Raw genomic sequence first — 20,551 nt, forward strand, 5'->3', positions numbered from 1 at the left:
AAAAGGGGAAGTTTAAGCACAATTCTTAATGAAAACTGTTTCCCTCATTTAAAAAAAAGTTCACAAGAATAAGATGATCTTAAATGGCACTTTATTTCTGTGGTCTTCCTCTCAAAAACACCTGACTCCAGCCAAATCATGAGAAAAACATCAGACAAATCCATTGAAGAGACATTCTACAAGATATCTGACCAGTTCTACTCAAAACTGTGAAGGTCATCAAAAAAAAAAAGAGAGAGAGAGAGAGAGAAATTGTCATAGCCAAGAGGAGCTTAAGAAAACATGATCACTAAATATAATGTGCTATACTGGATGGAATCCTGGAACAGAAACAGGACAACAGGTGAAAAGCAAGGAAAATCTAAATATAGTATAGACTTCAGTTTTAAAAATGTATCAATACTGGTAGATTAACTGTAGCAAATATACTATCTTATTGTAAGATGTTAATAATAGAGGAAATTGGGTATGGAGTACATGAGAACTCTCTGTACTACTGTCCCAGTTTTTCCAAAACTGCTCTAAAATAAAGTTTAACTGCCCCCCTCAAAAGGCAATAAAATCAATCAATAAGATTAAATATTTATAATTGCAATGGAAATAAACTCATCTACTAAAAGAAAAACAACTTTCTCAAGATTATAGCATTGATCACGGCAAATGAGCTGAATGCCCTTTAACGGAAGCTGGATGAAATACATACACCCATATGGTGGAAATCATGTGCATCGATTTGAAAGATTCTGGTAGCTCTGTATTTGCTAACACAAAAGAGCCTTCAAGATGTACTGGTAAATGAAAGCAGCAAGAGACCCAACAGGGTGAACACTATGCCCTTCATGCATTAGAGACGGGTCTGGAAGGCACATAACAAAAAGTAGCGTCACATCCAAGGAGAGGAGTTTAACAGTTGCAGGAGGACTTGTCACTAAACAATACGTAATGCCATTTGAATTCTGTACTATGCGTACACATTAGCTACTTAAGATGTTTTTAATAAAGCAGGCAAAGGAAAAGGAGGAAGGAAAGGAAAGAGAGAAGAGAAAAACAGAAAGAGTGCTTATCTCTTAAAAAAAAAAAAAAAAAAGAAAAGAATAAATGACCTTACTGCATTTTTTCTCAGAAAGTCTCCCAAAGGTAGGTTCACTAAATTCTGATCTCCTACAAGCTGAGGAGAAGCCTCTATGACATACAGGAGGATCCAAAGAGGCTTTGGAAACCTTTTAGGCACCATAAGCTTCCAAAAGGCATCTTCCTGACCTTTGGCTTTCTTTCTGGTCGACTGCAAACTGAGTGCCTTTGGACAGGACTGCACTGCCGTCCGTCACCCTATAAACTCACCCGGCGCCTGGCGCCAAATCCCAAATGCACACCTTGGGTCTCAGCCCTTCCAGTGGCACACTCATCCCTGGACCAGCCTGCACGATGTGTCCACATGGAGGTCCTGCCAGCATCTCAAACATGGCACGCCCACAGTGGGAACCTCCACCCTCCTGCCACAGACACCAACATGCCCTTCCCTCCAGCCGGCCACCTGAGTAAATGACACCTGCCTCCCACTCAGGGGTCACGTGCAGACACTGGCTCCTCTGGCCAGGACATCTGCACATCTGCTGGCGCTCCCCACAGATGTGCCCCAAATCTGAGCTATGTGAGTAGAAAATGAGACTGCCTTCTGCTGGGACCCATTTGGAGCCACTCCACAGCACCACCACCCCCAGCAGCCAGCCACCTTCAGTGCGGTGGGAAGCCCCTGCAGGACTCACGTCCAAGCGCATCACCGCTACCATCACATCCTGCAAAGAACTGAATGGCTGGTCCCCGCACACAGCTCTCATCTCATCTCCTGCTCAGTCACTTGCTCCCGTCATGCTAGCCTGGCCTCCTTGGCGTCCTTCAAGTCTCTGGAGCTCAGTTTTGCTGCCTGCCCTTTGCATGTGGAGTTCCCTCCTTCTGGAACTCTCTTCTCCCGGCTCTTCCTGGCTGCATGCTTCAGACCTCAGCTCCTCCATCTCCTCTTCCTCTCATGTAGGACCCTTTCCACCTCGAACCCCTCGGTCATGTCGCCCCACTCATGCTTCACAGATGCAGTCCTATCAGAGCATCTTGTTTATCTGTTTCCCTGTTCACTGCTGTCTTTCAAGCAGCCTGCGCGGCCCCTGCAGCCACGTGGCTGAGCTCAGTGTGTCCAGCTCATCCTCTGTGTCCACAAAGCTGAGCTTCACGACAGGCGCAACAAAAGACGCTTACTATACAGGCTGGGACATATGAAAACGGACAAGTATATGAACTTAAAACAAATTCAGAATACAATGTGCTTAACACCAAAGCTCCAGGAGGGATGGCATTTTCCTCCTTGCCGACTCACGTGCCACCTTCAGGTCTCGCAGGGCCTTTTATACTAAGCGTTAAGGACAACCATAAAGTGTGCGGGAAAGGAGAAGCTGTGTGGAATCACATCCCTGTAAAGTCACACGGCCGTGAGCAGATGGCGATGCTTCCCCATGTCACCGACTGTAAGAGTTTAAATCATTACATAAAACTTAGAACCCAGTCAGTCTGACACATACACAATTACTAGGCGGCACTCTTTACTGTAAGGGCTAACAATGAAAAGACAAACGACAACCGATTCTCATAAAGGATCCTGCCATTCCCAGCAGCCGAGCCTGCCGCTGCCAGCCAGGCATGGATCTACATGGGCACAACTCAGGAAAGTGACCCCGGGAGGCCCAGGGACCAGACATGCACTCAGCTGTGCCTTTCACTTCCTCTGAGGAAGAGACTTAAGGCGGAATGCCCGAGGCCCAAGCATGCCCGAGGCCCAGGGGTGTATGTGCACCTCCCCGAGGCCCAGGGATGCCCACGCGCCTCCCCTGCGCTCCCCGCCCCACCTCCGGATTTGCTGGCTCCCAGAGCAGGTCCAAGCTTGCTCTGCCGCCCTGCCGTTGTTAACTGCCCACTTTATTTAGATATTCCCCATGATGAAGTATGAGCCGGTTATGGGTTTTTAGCTAAAACAAAGTCGATGCTCCCCAGACAGGGCAAGTGGGAATGATCTGAACAAACGTGGTGCAATTAGATGTGGGCAAGAGCAAGACGGCTGGGAGGGGACGTGGAAATTCAGAAAGACGCAGAAATGAGGTTTCTGTGCAAGTGTCCTTAGGGTTTCACTAGAAACTGGAAACCAGGGGAGACCCACTCCGGCGGGGACGGTGCAGGAATCACCAGGTGGCACTTCACGGCGAGGAATCTTCCTCCCTTGGGAAGCCAAGGCATCGGGCTGCTCTCACCCTGCCGGCAGACGACTGGCAGATGACCATGTAGTCATAGGTTTTAGGTTAAAATGACAGAAAAGTAAGGTGTGTACGCACCATTGGTTCCCAGCATTTATTGGCTTTCCCAGTGAACACGGCAGCGCTCAGGTCAGATCGGGGGGTGGGGGGTGGGGGTGCTTCCACTCTCCTGTCAGAAGGCTGCCCACATTATCCCTGTGATAAGTAACTGCGTACAATGCACATAAATCAACGTGTGCAAACGCCGTGAGGTCCTAACTGTTAAAGCGATTACTTTCTGGAGTCCTGAGAAGACCCAAAATTAAATGGCTGTAACTTTACAATATGAAGTTACTGCAGTAGAATCATGCAATACTCTAGTCACCCTCAATTCTCTGAGGCCCCTTCACAAAATACAAGTGTCTAACTGCTAAATATATAACACACATAAATGAAGAGTATTTTCACTACAACTAGCTCCTTAATATTAGAAAATGATACACAATGGGATCTGAAATAAGTAAATTCAAATGAAATGAGTAAATTCTTCACTTTGTTGACTATATCAGCTTGCTTATATGAATACATTTATGAAAGGTTTTAAAATGCAGCTGCTTGTAAAGTGAGATATAAACCCATGAAAAAAGAATACATCAAGCTGATCCTTTGCGTCTAATTCCTCCCCCCACCCCCACCCCCCACCTTCAAGGACTGGCTTAAACCCGTCTTCTCAGGAGCTCATGAAGTCAAAGCCCTCTGGACCCCAAGAGGAATGATTTGCAGGGTCCCTCCTTGGGCTCCCACGGTATCCTGCCTTCTTGGCCACGACAGAACCTACTTCAAGGTGCTGTGATGGCCTCTTGAAGTTCTGCTGCCCCCTCCAAATGCAAGACCTAAGACCCTCATATCTGTTTGCATTTACCTCCTTATTCTGCTGGTTCTCACCTGGGGGTGAGGCTCCTCCCCCCCCCCCCCCGCCTACCTGGGACATCTGGCAATATCTGGAGACGTTTTTGGATGCCGTAACTGTTGAGGGGAGAGTCGCTGGAATCTAGTAGGGAGAGACCCAGGATGCTACTCAACATTCCACGGTGCAGACGACAGCTCCCACCACCGAAAATGATCTAGGACCAAATGTCAACAGCACTGAGGTTCGGAAACCCAGTCTATCCCCTTACTCGTACCTGATGCATTTATCTGTTCTTCCTGGAGCCAGTGTTCCTGTTCTAGACAAGTGTAACCTCCCCCTACCCCCGCTCCTATGTTGTCTATAAGGCACCTTCTTTCTGCTGGCAGGAGCTCTATCTTGCTGTCTTTTTCCAGCGCTCAAAGACTCTTCACATTGTAACCGGCAACGGCAGGGAGGATGGCCTCACAGTCCGGCAGTCCAGAGAGCTTTAACATTTCTCTCTTCTAAAGTTACTGTCCTGAAAAATAACGCTCACGCTGCACCCCTGCCACTCCTTCAGCCTCCACAGGTTAACTCCCACTGGGAAGCATGCACATGCTCCCAAAGCTTTACAGACTGAAGACACTGTAGATATGCCACTCAATTTTACGAATTATAGGTCAGACAATACCACTATCAATGCATCATATTTCCTACAAAAATATGTACATTTAGAGCATCAGCTTCATCAAAATGGAAAAAAGAACAAGACAAAAGCCCAAGGACGGTCTGAATCTTCTAGGTCTGAATGAGTCTAACCTTTTCCTCCACCTAGAAGGCACTTTGCATGTGGTCCTGCACCGCTCTCACCAGAGACCCCATGTGCACGATCAGGGCAGGCTCTGCGGAGGGATGGAGGGATGGAGGGAGAGAGGGGGAGAAGACCAAACTGATCAAACGTACATAAACGGGCTAAGAATTTACAAGGTATCTACATAAACACAGTAGACCATCATCATAAATACTGTTTCATCAGAATGCTTGCCACGAAAAGCAGTGCCTGCCACACACCAAAAATCTAGCCAGTTCAGCCCAAAACTAATCAGTCAAATAAAACATATGGTGTCTTGTAGCTGTTCATCCCCCATCGCACTATTCCTACTGGATTTTAATGGCTCAATTAGTCAGGTGGTGTCAGACGGCCCAAGTCCACATTTAAGCATGCCTCGTAAATGGTGCTGCTCCCACTGGCACCTTGGGGGATAAAAGTCCGCCGTACACGTGAGGAAGCGCTCTGCCACACGTTGCAGCCTCCAACGCCTGGGTCTGCACTGCCCTCTCCCTGATTTCCACAGGGCACAGACCTCCACTTAACTGCGTGATCCTCACCAAATGGAAATTCACGCTGGCAGGTCAAGAGGAGCATTTAGAATCGATGTGCTGCGTAAAAATAATTATAATGATTTACAAAGCTCCCTGGAAAGCAAAATACTATGAAAGGCTTAGTAACAATAAAAATGTTCCATTTGCATAAATTGTAACAGCACTGCCACTGTAAGAAAATACAGTCTGAATTTACCTTATTGGGTCAGAATATCTTATTAAAACAAAATCAGGGGCTACTTACTCATCAGTTCAGTTCTCCCCTGAATCACTAATAACCCCATTCAACCTGCATGGCTATAAACTTCTCAGTAGTTTAAATGAGATCATGCCCAGGGAAAATCATTACATCTGCTCATTTCTCCACAAACCCCAGGAGGAACCCACTTTTCTTTATAATCTTTCTAATTGGCAAAGATACACTACACAGTGTTGGTTTTTTTCCCCAATCAAGTGCTATTATATGAAAGAAGGTGGTGTTTTACATATTTGTTGGAAACAGAAAAAGATCTTAAATGAACTTTAATTTTCTAATTACATGGCTGATAATTATCAACAAGTAATTCAAACACACCATAATAACATTTAAAAGCATTCAATCAATACTCAACATTTCTGCTGGATTCTTCTTTGGTGGGTGGGGGAGTGTCTACAATTGCTAGTATCTGCGCTTTGGTAAATACTGCCCGTCTTTGAAACTTATGAAGTATAAGATAAATGCAAATATCAAAGTGACTTCACACGCTCTCATTTTTGGCACCAAACACCCAACATGCCATAGTGAACAGGTATTTTTACCCACTAGAATTTGAGATTTTTTGTCTGCTTTGTTCACCGCTATTTTCCCTGCAGCTACAAGAGTTCCTGACACATGCACTAGGTGCTCAGTAAACATTCATGGCTGGGGGACCGTGTTCCTCTAAGAGACGGAGTGAATGCAAGAGACAGAAGAACATCTCTGTTCATTGAGAGCTTCACATGTGCAGACAGTATATGACATGCTATGCAGTGGGAAGGGTCCTGGAGACAGAAGACAAGTTCCTCCTGTACAAGAAACTTGCGTTATAAACAGCACATGTTGTGCCAAGAGACAGCTCCCAGCACTGCATCAGAGCATCTCCCACCCGAGATGAGAAAGGCAACAAAGATGCTCCCCTTTCATCCCCATCACTCCATTCAGTCCTTGTGACACGGGGTAGATCACACTCCCACGTCGTCCACAAAGAAATCTGGTCACCTGGCTACAACTCAGAGTAAGCAGTGGGTGAGAGGCAGGAGGTACTCAAAGCTGCGCTTCCAAAGATGGGACAGCGATGCTCTCTGCAGAAGCTCTTGTCACATCATATACGACACTGTCCCACAGTCTACAATTCTGCATCTAATGTGTATTATTTTAGTAATGTCACTTTCCCACCAGAGTGAGGGCAGGGTCGAGGGTGAGCCACCTAGATTATCATTATCCACTTCCCCTCTTAGCCCTTTGAAAATAGGACACGTGGATTTTAGGTGGATACATGGCCACACACCCCCTTCCCCAAAGTATAAGCTTTCCATGGGTCACAGGCCAATGGCTACGAGCAGAACTCAAATATGAACCTTCACAACTGTGCTTGTAAAGGCAATGAAGTCCCCCTCCTCAGTCCTTCTCAGGGACTGGAATGGGGATGTGATGTGATGGCAGGAGCTATAGCAGCCATTCCACACATGAGGTACGACAGAATGTTGGAGCCTCCATTGTGAGGCAGTGCTGCAGGGAGAAAGAGGTCCCTCACCCCACCCCCCAAAGTTAAAGAGAGTTACATCTTAGGCCACCAGCTGACTTGAACGACTCACCTTCTGAATTCCAACCTACCTTCCAGAAAGGTTAAAAGCTGCTAACTAACCTCATATAACACAGATTCATCAACAGGGAAGAGGGAGTAAAGAAATAAAACTACAGCTACAAATGATTTCCTGGTCAGAAACCTAAGTATTCAGTGCATTTTCGAACCAGTTTTAATTCTCTGGCGTGCCCTGGGGTGTTTCACCACATAAACAAAGCTTGAAAAACATCCCCTTCATCAGAGGAGGCATCAGCTGGATGCAGCCCTGGGCGTAATTCCTGGCTCTGAACCCTTACCAGTTTCCACAGTCACCATCAAATTAGTCAATCTGTTTGAGACTTTGTCCCTTAAGTGAACACTGGGAATACCCATCTTTATCTCAGGGAGATGCCGAGCAGTAAGAAAAACAGCGTAGACCAAGGACCTGCTCCCTTCTAAGTGAGCCCCACCTGCTCATGGCCAACAACTGACATATCCAAAGTGGGGACTGGCACAGGGGAGGCGGATAGCCACACACGAACATGCCTCACGGTGAGCCAAACAAGTCGTCAGCCTGACTCACTCGAGTGTACGGAATGCTTTTCCGAGGGTGAGAGTGAAAGCAGGGCCCCGTGTTCAGGCTGGGATTTTATCGCCAACCAACAGCTTGGAATTTCAAGCATTGCTTCCCTCCTTTGTCATGTGAGAACTCAGATTGAGATCTGCATAGTCCAAAGGAAATGTCAGGCCAGCTGACATTAAGACTAAAAAAATTAAAAATATAAAGAGAGACCGGTGAAATGAATTTTCACTATTTATTTAAATTTAACCCATATTTTCCAAATAGTATCATTTCAACTATAGTCCGTACTAAAATAAAAAATTACTGAGATCTTCTGTATTCCTTTTTCCTACCAAATCTCCAAAATCCCCAAAAGTCTATGTATTTTCCACTTGTAGCACATTTCAATCAGGAAACTAAATTTTCACTGGAAATACATGACTTCTATTACAGTTCAGAAAATGTACACTGAAAACACAAACTCACATACCCATGGGGTTCTCAACATAAAACTTTTCCAAAAGCTGAATCGAGGACCTATGTTTAAATTCAAGTCAATTGAAAGCAAATACAGTTCTCACGTCTGTTCCTCAGTGTGACCCTAGCCACACTGGGGTACTCCACAGCTCCATGTGGCTAGCAGCCACCTTCCTGGGCAGCGCAGGTCAGCATGGCTACGAGGAAGTCTTCAGCAGCTAAAACCCTTTGCCTGTGGTCTGCAGGATGGAAGGGTACCGGGACTCTCTAGGCCACATGACTCTTCTTTAATTGGTCCACGTGCAAATTTTTAAATGATGTTCCTACAACATCCTTCTTCTCACCCAATTCCAAATAGATTAAAAACCACAAACTGCCCAAGTGTAAAACTCTTCCTTCCTAAAAATATTGTTTGAAAATTATTTTTCATAATATGAGTTTATTTTCACAATTTTTGGTAGATATTGGAGTTTGGGGGTCTCAGGTTGGACTGACCAATATGCTGAGTCCAAATGGAGATGTGCTGTAGGTGAAAATGAGACACTGGATTTTGCAGACCCGGTCTGAAAAAGGAAAGACCATAAAATGTCTCTTGGAAAACTTTTTTAATATGGATCATTTGTTGAAATAATACTATTCTGGATATACAGAGTTCATTAGAAGATATTGGATTATTATATATTAAAATATGTATTGCAAATAATATTAACCTAATATGCATTTAGATACATACTGCAGTATTAATTTCATGGTTTCTTTTTACCTTTTCTTACTGTGGCTACTAGAAAAGTTTAAATTACATTCGTGGCTTGCATTCTATTTCTACTGGACAGTGCAAAGCCAGATGGTTTCTATGGTGCCTGCAGACTCTAAAATGTGTAGATTAAAGTCAGCAAGATGAAGGCATAGAGCTTTTGGGGGGACCTCCTTTAACTGTATCCATTGCAAATATTTAATTATGTGCTGATAGCATCTTTATTCCTTGACCACTTTGAAACAGATTAATAATCACAAATTGTTCTAGTTGAAGACCAGCCTTCTCTAGGAAAAAAGTGATCTTCTGTTTGACGTTATTTGTAATATAGTGACTTACGAGAAGTTCCGTCAGACACCTGAGTGAGGTCCGGGTGAAAGCTCGTGGGTGTCAGAAAGCCACAAAGCGGTCATCAGAAGGATGCTTGTGTGTGGGGCAGACGCCGACCTCTCACCCGTGTGTGCACCGTATTTCGATTTCAGAGCCACCTGGGCCACTGAACAGCAAGGTGGACCGTGAACTTGCAGGGTTCACCGCAGAGCACCTGGGCAAGGACCCAGCCTGGCTGAGGTGGCCTCCACTGTAAACTGGAGGTGACATAATATCCCCACACTGGTGCCACTCTTACTAGTGGGTTGCCACGGGAGACCAAAGAGGATGATGCTACAGTGGGCAGTGCACCGTGGTCAACAGTACCAGCCTGCCACTGCCTAAGATGGGATGACCCCAGGTATCTTAACCAGGACTGCCCTGAGTTACTCTTGCTCTTATTGCTACTGTAAACCCCCCTTTAGATAGGATGCCCTGCCCCTTAAACTGTCAGCTCTCACTTTAAGGTTTCATTAAGCCCCACACACTCTAAGCCTGGGAGATTCAACACCTTGCAGATGCCTGGGCATCTGGCATGGGGTAACTGCAGGCAACCCACCAATGGTGCGACAAACTGAACACTCAATAGTCTCTGTTTTACCAAGAGACATGTGACGGCCACTTTAAGTTCTAATTTGAACTAATAAAAAAGCCACCCACAGAGGGGTTGGCATTAAGGAGAAGCAATTCATCTGGCAGGATGTAAATGACGCGACATTACAAGAGAGCATTTGAGTGTTATTATCTGGGCTGAGAAAATGGATTCCGTCTGTGCACGGACAACACTGGCACCCTGCACGTGGGTGCACCCACACGTGCCCTGAGAAACGGAGCCACACTTTGGAAGGAACTTGGCGGTGCTGCTGCTGCTGCCTCCATCCCCATTTCTCTGCGCGCCGCACCATGTAGAACAAAGAAAACCACTCCTAGTTTGTAGGAGTAAAAAACAGAGAGGAAACAGAATCTTGAGTCCTGAGAAGATACACGTTATTACAGAAATATGGCCATTTTCCATGTGTTATCTCATCCACTGACATTTAGAATCAGGAAATGATTCACGGCTAAACTCTCACCTATTCAACCTAATTCTGAGTGAAAATATACAAACACCAATAAGAAGCTAAGTCTGTTACGCTGTAGAACGACAGACACTGTAACCCCAAAGTACCACAGCAGTTTGTTTTTAGCAACCTCTCCATAATTTCTGAATCATCTTTTCCCTCCCCTTTCATTAGTTTCATTTCAAAGTTTGGAAAGCTTTCTTTAGAGAATAAAAAAAGAGAAATACTTAAACACTATAAAAGGAGGAACTGAAATTTGACGTTTGCAAAGCTTTCTAACTGTGTGATGTTACAAAACGGTGAAAGAGAGCAGTAACAGCCAGTGCAGAGACATCTGAATAATGACTTCAGAGCAATATAGAACACAAACAATTCTCTCTTGGTCCCCAGTGCACTACAAAACAGCCCAATGCTTCCAGCACAGCACAGAGCTTGTCACATAATAGATACTTGATTAATTCATTTGCATAATAAAACATATGTCACATGTATACACTCATTCACACATATACACACATCCTTGGGAAACAAACTTTGGCTAATGACAAGTAGAAACAAACTGGCAAGCTGGCCAGTTTATAATCACATGTATTTTTAAACCTTTTATTGGCTAACCGGGACCTGTGCTTTTCCTACAGATGTCATTCTATAAAAATACTGTCTTTTGACAAACACATTGGGAAATAAGAGATGAGCCACTGAATCAAGATTATCCCGGTGACATTCAAACACATCACCCCTCATTAACCAGCACTCATAACTCACACACACGACAGCTGGAGAGAAAGGGGTCAAAGAGCTAACAACAGAGTGCATGTGTAGGTAGAATCCAAGCAACAAATTAATTTGCTAACTTGCCTTCTTGCTTTCTGGACTTAACTTCTGTTTAACATGCAGCCCTGATATGCAAACTCACAGTATGGCTAAAGTCAGGAGACTAATGTCCCAGCAAACATCATAAATGGTTCATTTAGCTGAAATTTCAACATTGCAATCTTTAAAACAGCTGGCCTTCACGTGTAACCCGGAAAACAGAACGTTCAAAACAGAACCTGCGATGTGCCTGCAAAGCAGCTTGTGTCTAATTCATAGGAAAACAAACGCAAATGACTGGCAAACAAGACGAAATATTCCACCTCATTAGTAATCAAAGAAATGCAAAAAAAAAAAAAAAAGAAAAAAGAAAGAAAGCAAGAAAGAAAAAGAAGTGCCTGCATTCTCAGCTTGGTTGACCACAGTCATGTGAGCCGTCTGAAAGGCCGGCACCCAACCCCCAGCCCCTGGCAACGCATCACAATTGGCACAGCCTTTCAGGAAAGCAATTTGGTAATCGGTCTCAAAAGCCCTACAGCTCTCTTTGCAGCAATCTATCCTAAAGCAAAAATTGGAAGCAATCTAAATCTCCAATAGCACATGTTAAATCAATTACAGTACATGCACTTGACAGGATAGATACATGAAAATATTTTCAGTAAAAGTCAGCTGATGATCAAATGCTCACTTGTAAGGTTAAGTGGAAGAGCCGTGGCACAAAGCTGAACAGACATGACGTTACACACACATGAATATAAACATTTGGAAGAAAATACACCAAAATGCTGATGGGGAACTGCTCTGGGTAGGTTGAGACGTTTTTATTTTCTTTGCAGATTTAGTTCTATTTTTCCAAATTGCTCATTACTTAGAGCACATTATTTTTAAAATCAGGAAAGAGTTATGAAAACCCTAGCCAGCAAAGAATCATTACTAATGCCTCATCTGGTTGAGTATGACTACGATAAATAAGATATAGCTATTTACCTAGTTACTTCTTTTCTAAGGCTGTCAATGATGGTTTTCCTTACACACTGCAGTGTGTTAGGAGATTCTTTTCTCTTTGAGGTACACACCTACCAACCTCCTCTGAGTCACCTTTTTGAAGTTTTATGATGCCAAAGTCTATAAACACAACATTAAATATTTATGGTTGATATTTGCCGCTTCTAAAAATACGTGGAGAAGACGGTCTCTTAACGAGGCCTCCACTTGACCTTGTCGCTGAATTAACCAAGACTGTCTGTTCTGCGGACGTGCTGACAGCTGCCCACAGGCCCCGGAGCTCACTGGGCTGGGGCCGCCTTCCTTTCCATGGGCCCAGGGCCTTTCTGCCAGAGCCGGTGACCTGTGTGCTTCGTAATCCAAAGTGTCCACTAGACCCAAACCTGCTTATGCCAGTTGGACTTATTACTGCATTTATGAAAAGTAATTTATGTTATATAAACTAATGAACTAGGAGCACAATTTTATCTTCCTACCAAAACCAGTCCAGATGCTTTGTCGTAGACTTACCTAACAGAAATGGTCACACAAAAATGGATCCCGGAAATGATGGTAGGTGGACAAGGTATGGGAAGAGATCTGGGGAAAGGGATAAATCTGCAGGTGGATTCTGCACTGAGGCGGTTGCACAAATGCCGGTAAAGTCCCACTCCACTTTGAAGAAATCAACACTGGCAACCACAGAGGGTGCGTCAGGGGTACAACTTCCAAGGAAAGTTGACCTCAGACTAGAATGATTGGATCCACATTCCAAGAAAAGGGTCTGTTCCCTTCTGTCAAGAGGTTGGTGGATCCATTTGCATTTCAATATTTTAATGTAAGCTCTCTAGGAGCTGACACTTAACTTGCACCCCCTACACCTGAGTATGGGTTTGAAGGAACAGCACAGGGAAAGGAAAAGCGGTACTTGGTAGCAGAAACCCAGGACATGGCCTCCGAAGCCCAGGATCAAGCTGAGCCCATCAGAGGAAGTCATGCTGATGGTCCATACCTTCAATGTGACATGACCAGAAAGGCCCTGACCTCTGCAGTCCTCCTTCCCAAACTCAGAACCCCAGCCTAACGCCAGCCAGACCCACACTGAAGGACATTCCACAACATTCATGACCAGTATTTCCTAAAACGATCAGAGCCATAAAAAACAAGCAAAGTGTGAGAAACTGTCACAGCCCAGAGGAAACATGGGCCCACGACGACTAAATTCAGAGGGGTGGTCTGGATGCGATCCTGAGACAGAAAAAGGACATTCATGGAAGAAAGGGTAAATCTGAAAAAAGTTTGAAATACAGTAACTAAAGAAATTTTAAATAATGTATATGTATATCATTCCTTCCATTCCCGATTTACCTAACGCTGTTACTGAGGCAAAACCACCCATCACTCTTTCAGAGTTCGGTGAGTTTGCCCCCCTGCGAACCTTCAGCACGTCACAAACCACTAGCCCTGCCAACCCTGGAGGAAACACACACACACCATACTGTCAAGCTGCAACCTTTACAAAGTCCCCATTTCCACCATTCAAAATGTCATTCTCTTTCTTTCTTATTTTATTTTCAGCTTCTTCCCACCTTAGGGACCTTTGGCTATCTGCTGTCACTGAACTTGAAAAGCAGGGAAGATGAGAGTCCATCAGGGAAAACCTCAAGCAGGAAGGGGCTGGCCACCAAGCCCTGGGTCTCAGGCTGAGGGCCACGAGCTGCCTTTAAAGATGGAAACACTGGCATCTCCAAGGTTCATGCCAAAGTGATCTGCAACACGCAGGGCAGGCTAATGTAGCCCCAGAGCTGAGACATGCACGCGAATGAATCACCCGGGGCCCTCTGACCATGCAGATGCCGACAGAGCCAGCCTGGTGCGGGGACGCCCGCTGCCGTGGGGGTCAGACTCTCGGGACCCACCTCGTGACAGCTCCAGCTCTGTCTTCGGGGAAGCGCTCCCCTCGCTGCTCTGTAGCTGCCTTGTCTAGAAAACATGGGAGAATCTCGAAGATTCCCCTCTCAACTGTAAAATCGTAGGATCCTCTGAGATGTTCATTGAGTCATCCTGATTGTCCAAAGTCTACAAAATGGAATTCCTGGGCACCAGGTTCATTTCTTCCTATCTGATGTACCTTATGTTACTATTAAAAGGTTGTCTGCCCTGATACCCTACTCTGCCTTCACAGCACCAACTCCAGCCCTCACTGATGCCTGCACACAGAGCTACAGTATCTGTGTCAGTATCTGCTGAACGAATGAACGATTAGTGCTATGCGATGTTATCATCGTTGAAACCATAAGTAAGATAAAATTTTGTAAGCTTTGTGAATGGAAAAATTCGCATTTCTTTTCCTGTTAACTCTGCACAGACGACAATTTTTAAAAAGGGGGTAATTCAGTTCTTTCATTATTTTGAAAAGGAAAGGTCAGCATTTCCTACATGCCTTGGAGCAGAAGGCACGGGGAGCGGCGGTGGGATTCTGACAGTGAGTGGGAGATTAACGTGAATTTATGGCGGAGACAGGAGCTGATGGGGCACGTCCTCTATGGGCTCAAAGGATGTTTTCATTTGATGGGATGGAAACCATTTTTCTGTCCAAGAATATAATTAAGAACACAATCCTGATCCATAATTTTTATTTAACTATGCAGTAAAGCAAGAGTATGTGTAGATTCCAATGCTCCAAAGGTTAGGGCACACACGTGGCAAATAAAGAACTTCCCCAGCATTTTCTGGTAATTGACTATGGACTCAAATGAGTAATTCTCTAACCGAGACGCCAATTTATGGTAAAAAGTGAAAGAGGGCTGTGTTTAGGCAGCCTCTTAGATGGTGTCCAAAGAGCCCCACCTCCTAGTATCTGAATCCTGGAACAGCCCAAATCCACATCCTCCAGGATGGTCTGTGTGACCAGAGAACATGACTGAAGTAAAGGCAGTCACTTAAGAGATGAGGTTATGCGAGCACTGTGGCTTCCAGCATGCCGGACCAGGCACCAGGCACCAAGAAGCCAGTCATGGGCAGCCCTGCAAAGAGGGGAGGAACTGGAGCCTCCCGCCAACTGCCACGTTTGTGAACGACCTTGGGATTGACCCTCCGGCCCAGGACCACTTTCAGAGACTGTAGCCTGGACCGATGTGCTGACTACAATTTGTGAGAGACCTTGAGCCAGAACATTCCAGCTAATCTGTGCTTGGATTCCTGACTCTCAGAAATGGGGGGGGGGGGGGGCGAGGATAATAAATGTCTGTTGTCTTCAGCAGTTGAGTGCTGGGGCAATTTGTTACACGGTGACCAACAACGAAACAGGGGCCGAAGCTGGAGTGTGTCAGTGAAGATGAAAGAAGAGTGGCACAGAAACTAGTCCCATCCGTTCGCGCCCCCTCCACCCGCTCTGAGCCAATTATTACTTAATTCCATGGGTTTGCCTTCAGCCAAGCATGCAAGCAAAACAAACATAAGATCCAGCAAACTACATGGATCTATCTGCCACTACCAAGTAGTTCTTTTTTAGTAAAATCTGGGTCTACCTGATAAATCATTTACCTTCCAGATTCATGCAGCCTTACAAACCAGACTGGTATTTTTCCCCTAAATTTTCCCCAGGCAAATAAATCACTTGCTGCCCTCAGCTAGGCATTTGCAGGTCCAAATGGTACAAGTGGCATTTTTTCATTAGATTTGAAGAAAAGTTCCTACTTTAAGTTCTCGATTCACTATGAGGTAAATCCTAAACTTGTCTGGCTTATTTAAGCAAGTTTTTGACATAAAGACTTGAGAAGTTGTGCTGTATTTTGTATCACATGAAAGACTACATTTACCTGAGAGAAAGAGTCCTCTCTGTAGCTTTAAATTACTTATATTACATAAGAGAATTTATTTTCCTCTGATGCAGAATTTCAGTTTGTTTCGTTAGCTTTCTCATGAGTCTGACATCAAGGCCCAGAGTGAACAGACCCGATGGATGTGTACATGCTCTAACTGGGACTCTAAATGAAGCTGGGTCTTGTTTGGGTGCCGTAATTACAATGTGAAGTCATATTCCCTGTGGTCCAAGCTGCAACTGGAAGCTGATCCTCCAAGGCCCCAAGTCCGTCTCCAAGGGACAAACACAGTGATGACACCCAGGCAACCTCCTGTTTACCATCTGAAGCCACCACTGCCCAGAGAGGCAATTCACAGGACAAGGTTTCACCTGCCACGCTCTGAGGCTTCCAAATACAGAACATTTCTGAGCAGACATGTTGTGTGTTTAATCTGTTTCCCCCCTCAAAACACTGGAGAGTCTTGAAAGATGTCTAACTCAGCACCAAAGCCTTGTCCACAGCATAATTTCCTGCAGAGGAAACTGGACAAAACTTCATGGGCACCAGGTTCATTTCTTTCTATCTGATGTGCTTTATGTTACTGTTAAAAAGTTGTCTGCCCTGACAGTCTACTTGGCCTTCACAGAGCCAACTCCAGCCCTTACTGACGCTAGCACACAGAGCTACAGTATCTGTGTCAGTATCTGCTGAACGAATGAACGATTTTTAGTGCTATGCGATGTTATCACTTTGAAACCATGAGTAAGACAAAATTTTGTAACCTTTGTGGAACGTCTGGAAAAATTCTCATTCTTTTTTTTTCCTGTTAACTTTGCATAGAAGATAATAAAAAAGGGTAATTCTTAAATATAAGACATGACACCATAAAACTCCTAGAAGAGAACACAGGCAAAACATTCTCTGGCATAAATTATAGCAATATTTTCTTAGATCAGGCTCCCAAGGCAAAAGAAATCAAAGAAAAAATTAACAAATGGGACCTAATCAAACTTAAAAGCTTTAGCACAGCAAAAGAAATCATAAACAAGACAAGCTAGACTGGAAGAAAATATCTGCAAACGATTTGACTGACAAGGGGTTAATTTCCAAAATAGACAAACAGCTCTTACAGTTCAATATCAAAAAAACTAACAACCAAATCAGAAATTGGGCAGAAGAACTAAACAGATATTTCTCCAAAGAAGATATAGAGATGGCCAATAGATACATGGAAAGATGCTCAACATGGCTAATTATCAGAGAAATGCAAATCTAAACTACAATGAGGTATCACCTCACACCAGTCAGAATGACCATCATTCAAAAGTCCACAAATGATAAATGCTAGAGAGGGTGTGGTGAAAAAGGAATCCTCCTATACTGTTGGTGGGGCTGTAAATTGGTGCAGTCGCTATGGAAATCAGTATGGAGATTCCTTAAGAAAGTAAAAATAGTTACCATATGATCCAGCAATCCCACTCCTAAGCATATATCCAGAAAAGAGGAAAACTCTAATTCAAAAAGACACATGCACACCAGCATTCACAGCAGCACTATTTACAACAGCCCAGACATGGAAACAACCTAAATGCCCACTGACAGATGACTGGATGAAGAAGTTGTGGTATATTTATACAATGGAATACTACTCAGCCATAAAAAAGAATAAAACAATGCCATTTGCAGCAACATGGATGGACCTAGAGATCACTATAGTAAGTGAAATAAGTCAGATAGAGAAATCTAATATAATATCACTTATACGTGTAATCTAAAAAAATAATACAAATGAACAAACAAAAAACAAAACAGAAACAGACTCACAGACATAGAAAGCATATCTCGGTTTCCAAAGGGGAAAGTGGGGGAAGGATAAATTAGGACTATGGGCTTAGCAGATACATACCACTATATATAAAATAGATAAATAATAACAATTTACTGTATAGCAGAGGGAACTGTATTCAATATCTTGTAATAACCTATAATGGAAAAGAATCACACAAAAAAAGTTAAAAATAATAGAACTACCATATGATTCAGCAATCCCATTTCTAGGTATTTTCCCAAAGAAAATAAAAACACTAATTTAAAAGGATATTTGCACCCTTATGTTCACTGCAGCACTATTTACAACTGCCACGACATGGAAACAACCTAAATGTCCATCAACAGATGACTGGATAAAGAAAATATGACATATACACTGGAACAGTGCTCAGCCATAAAAAAGACTAAAATCTTGCCATTTGTGACAAAATGGATGGACCTGGAGGGCATTATGCTAAGTGAAATAAGTCAGACAAAGAGAAACACTGCATGATTTCACTTACAGGTGGAATCTAAAAAAACAAAATTCATGAACAAACAACAAAACAGAAGAAGACTCACTGAAACATGTGGCTGGCAGAGAAGAGGGGGACAGGGGAATGAGTGACACGGAGGGAGACGAAGAGGTACAAACCCAGCTACAAGATGAACGGGTGACAGGGATGAAATGCACAGTGTGGTGAATACAGTCAGAATAATGTCGTATCTTTGTGTGGTGACAGAAGGTAACCAGACTTATTGTGGTGATCATTTTATAATATACAGAAGTATCCAATCACTGTGATGTGCACTTGGAACTAACACAGTGCTAGAGGTCAGATATAGATCAAATAAATAAAAATAAAGGAGGGAGAGAGAAAATGCATCTAATTACACACACACACACACACACACACACACACACACACACACACACACACACACACTTCATTAAATGACGGCACAGTGGAGTGGAATGGGCCCTTAATCCAAGGTGGGTGTCCTTATAAGAAGTGGTTGCATGAAGACAGAGCTGCACAGAGGCAGCAGAGATGGGAGTGACGAGCCCACAGGTCCAAGAGTGTCCAGGGTGAACGGAGAGCACAGAAGCCAGGAGAGAGGCAAGGGAGGGGCCCCTACAGCCTTCAGAGGAGGGCAGCTCTGATGACACCTGGATTTGGGACTTCTGGCCTCCGGGACTGTGACAGAACACATTTCTATTGGAAGCCACAGCGCTTGCGGTCAGGCTCAGGGCAGCCTGAAGAAATCGACGTGACCACAAACAAGCTTCCGTCACAGCCTTCCAGAGGAAAAGCCCTGAGGGTCGGCTATGGTCCTGGCTATGGGATGTTGGCCCACCCCCACCCAGACGAATGACCCCGCTCCACCACAGTCACCCCACCTCCACCATTTGCCTCCACGTCCTGGGACGAGCTTGAGGCTTGGGTGGGAATGCAGATCCCCATACAAGATCCCAGATCACGGAGATGACATTTCATGGCTGACAAAACACTGCCCCCAAATATACATACAGAAGCATGTTTGTTTAAAAGGGTGGTCTCTGCATGCAGGTCCACATTTGCATCTTTGGGTCTCTCAAAACAGTACAATTTTTATGGGGTTTAGCATGGCTAGATAATTATTCTGAAAACCGAGGTGGTGTGCAGGTTTTAGATCAATAAAAGAGGCCCTGGAACCACCGCTTAGACAGGTCCCCAAGGTCTGTGACATCAAACCACAGAAGGGATGAGAAACCATTACCATAACGAGCTCTCCCTCCATCCCCCCAGCGATGAGTCCTCTGGAAGAATTAATTAAAAATTCTGAAATGGTTTTTCTTAAAGGAGAAAGACAGTCTTGCTGAGAAGCGAGTAACCAGATCAAATCTCTGCGCATGTTTATACGCCTGCCTGTAATTTTCACCTTCGAGGACATCTGCAGGGAAAGGGACCTTCATTTACTCCAAGAGTTCTCCAGTGTATCCCTCTACGATTCGAGCAGTGGGGTGTCTCATTTACAAGGACGAGCAGAATGTCAGCTCCACGTGGACTGATGACAAACAGTTCAATATGTGATCAAGAACTAAACCTGCTTTTCAAATTTCTGGATTCTGTTATTCCACATCCAGCCAACCGGGACCAACAGTTAGAAAAGACAAGGGCCACCATGGAGGCTTTCCTCACATTTATAAAAGGGAAAGAACAAGGTCTACTATCATTTATTAAACAGCATGTATAAGAATTGAAATTCAGTGAGTTCATACATGAGAAAGAAGGTTGAAGAAATTTTAGTCAACTCTATCCAATACTTGTAATACATTCGGTGTGGAAAAAACCACCTGACTTTATCTAATTAATCAATCACCATTTAAAAAAATACATACATATATATGTATATATAAAACCCCTCCCTGTAATGGAGGTACCGGGGATTGAACCCAGGACCTCATGCATTCTAAGCATGTGCTCTACCACTGAGCTATACTCTCCCCACCCCAACACCGCTGAAGCTATATATTTTAAAGCAGATGAGCTTTGAATCCAGGACCAGTCACTGCTGTTGATTTG

General features: G+C 44.2%; 1 protein-coding gene and 1 non-coding gene across 11 annotated transcripts in view; both read right to left on the minus strand.

Annotated features, from left to right (window-relative positions):
- LOC135320441 (F-box-like/WD repeat-containing protein TBL1X) overlaps nucleotides 1-20,551 on the minus strand; it is a 201,534-nt gene that overhangs the window by 79,459 nt on the left and 101,524 nt on the right. The gene's annotated exons all lie outside the window — the stretch shown is intronic.
- TRNAS-AGA (transfer RNA serine (anticodon AGA)) lies at nucleotides 20,401-20,473 on the minus strand. Its single transcript has one exon. It is a non-coding gene; the product is annotated as a tRNA-Ser (tRNA).

The sequence above is a fragment of the Camelus dromedarius genome, chromosome Y (assembly GCF_036321535.1).
Source record: "Camelus dromedarius isolate mCamDro1 chromosome Y, mCamDro1.pat, whole genome shotgun sequence".
NCBI lineage: Eukaryota > Metazoa > Chordata > Mammalia > Artiodactyla > Camelidae > Camelus > Camelus dromedarius.